We start from the raw sequence: 2,585 nt of genomic DNA on the forward strand, positions 1-2,585 counted from the left end.
GCGCATATACCCAGAGGATTCCCTAGCATGTAATAAGGACACATGCTCCACTATGTTCATAGCAGCCCTATTTGTAGTAGCCAGAAGCTGGAAAGAACCTAGGTGTCCTTCAACGGAGGAATGGATACAAAAAAATGTGGTATATTTACACAATGGAATACTAATCAGCCATTATAAACAATGAATTCATGAAATTCTTAGACAAATGGATGGAGCTGGAGAACATCATACTAAGTGAGGTAACCCAGTCTCAAAAGATCAATCATGGTATGCATTCACTGATAAGTGGATATTAGCCTAGAAATTTTGAATACCCAGGACATAATCCACAAATTAAATGATGTCCAAAAAGAATGGAGGAGTGGCCCCTGGTTCTGGAAAGACTCAGTGTAAGAGTATAGGGGAATTCCAGAACAGGGAAGTGGGAAGGGGTGGATGGAAGAACAGGGGGACGGAAGAGGGCTTATGGGACTTGCGGGGAGTGGGGACCCAGAAAAGGGAAAATCATTTGCAATGTAAATAAAAAATATATCAATAAAAAACAACAACAACAACAAAAACCCATCATATCCATCCTTCATATGCTTCTCACCTGTCTGGGAGATTCAGAAGGAACTGGTATTAGAGGTTTGGCAGCAACAGGCCTCAGTACGATTGTCTTCAAATAAATGGTCGTTTTTCAGAGTGGATGTAGGTCTGTCAGTATATGTATGGGGATATTTGAGCTACTTGATTCCTTCTGAAAACTGGGGGTCCTGTCCCAGAGGTACAGAGAGCTCGCCCCCTTTTCATTACTGTTCTTGGCATTCTCATAATATTCTGACCCTTCCCTGGGGGAACAATTAAATAAAAGCTTAATTATAAAATGAAGAATGATCAATAGGCTGAAATAGAAAAAAAGAGGAAGTTTTCTACTTTTAAGAGGTTAGGATTCATATATCCATTTGGTTCCTAGGTCTTTTCAGCACCACATATGTTTATAACTCTACCATTTTCTTCAGAGAACTAAATAGCCCAGCCATACAGCCTGTGGCATTGAATGGTAGAAATGTAATGAAATTAGATAAGGCTATACTAACTTACATTGGTGCCAGCAAGGGACTAGGTTTTTGTATTTTTTTTTTTAACTAATAAAATTGTATTTACTTAGAAGCATTCAGAATGTCAATAAAACAGCAGCATTTTATTTGTTACAGAGTGGTATTCTGTTAACAGAACAATGATTATCTTCGAATAAGGGCATGAGAAACAGCTGAAGATGAAAACGAAAGCAAAATCCAAAAACAAACAAGCAAAAACAGAACTACTGTCCCCATATATAACTTACTTGTGCTGTGCACCAAAAAAGAACCTGCTTTAAATTTCCATGCCAATTTACAACTCCCAGACAGTGCCACAGTGCCAGGCAAGGTTAGTGGCCATTGAAAATACCACCAGGACAGGGCTATCTAAAGACACATTTGGTAGTATGTTAAATATATATGAGAAACTGTACCATTTAAAAACAAACCTTACACAGCCTTACATTTCAATTTTTTTTTCTTTATAAGGAGTGAGTTGTGTACAGGGGGGGTTAAATGCTATAGAGACAAGAAGAAACTGTGATAGAACCAGTTTATGCATCATCATCTTCTTCTTCTTCATCCTCTTCTCCCTCTTCTTCCTCCTCTCCCTCATCCTCTTCATCCTCCTCTTCCTCATTTTCCTCTTCCTTCCCTTTGTTCTTCTCAGCCTTGGCCTCCCCCTCTTTCACTGCACCATCTTTTCCTTTGGTTCTGCAGGCAGCGACATCCTTCTCGTGCTTCTCCTTCAGCTCGGCAGCCTTCTTCTCACAGGGCTGCTTGTCGTCCGCCGCAGTGTTGTTCCACATCACTCCTAGTTTCTAAGCAGCATCACCAATGGATAAGCTGGAATGTTCGCCTCTGACTTTTGGGCGGTGCTCAGAACAGAACAAGAAGGCCGAAGGAGGCCTCTTGGGAGCACTGGGGTCCTTGAACTTCTCTCCTCTTTTTTGGGGGGGGGATGTAGGTTTTTATTTCTCTTTCATAACAAGCCATATCACCCTTTGCCACGTCTTCAAATTTCTCCTTTTCTTTAGCAGACATGGTCTTCCACATCTCTGAGCACTTCTTGGAGAACTCGGAGAAGTTGACAAAAGCATCTGGGTACTGCTTCTTCTTGTGTTCACGTCATCTTTTGCACAAAGAATGTCTATGAGGACCTTTTGCCTCTGGGCTTCTTAGGATCCCCTTTGCCCATTTTTAACCGATTTTCCTCCTCAAGGCACAGAGCTGCCCAATGCCCGACCAGCTCTAACTTGCCTGGCCTTGTCACTATGGAGCTCAATGTACTGCAATGGCTGAAGGGACTAGTTTTTAAAGAGAAATTTCAGGTGTGTTCTCTTCCATGCCTGAAAGAAATTACCTTCTGTAGTGGGATTGTTGTAATTAAAGCAACTCTTTTTGAGAAGAGTGGCGTAGTATAGTAAATAAATAAATAAATAAATAAATAAATGGTCTGGATGGGGTTAATCAGTACTTGCTGTGAACTCTGACCTCTTACTCCATATTGGATTGACTTATCAC

General features: G+C 41.0%; 1 pseudogene; it reads right to left on the reverse strand.

Moving 5' to 3' along the window:
- Nucleotides 1-1,615: 1,615 nt before the first annotated feature.
- LOC127663635 (high mobility group protein B1-like) lies at nucleotides 1,616-2,259 on the reverse strand (annotated as a pseudogene).
- Nucleotides 2,260-2,585: the final 326 nt, after the last annotated feature.

Source organism: Apodemus sylvaticus, chromosome 13 (assembly GCF_947179515.1).
Source record: "Apodemus sylvaticus chromosome 13, mApoSyl1.1, whole genome shotgun sequence".
In the NCBI taxonomy this organism is placed as follows: domain Eukaryota; kingdom Metazoa; phylum Chordata; class Mammalia; order Rodentia; family Muridae; genus Apodemus; species Apodemus sylvaticus.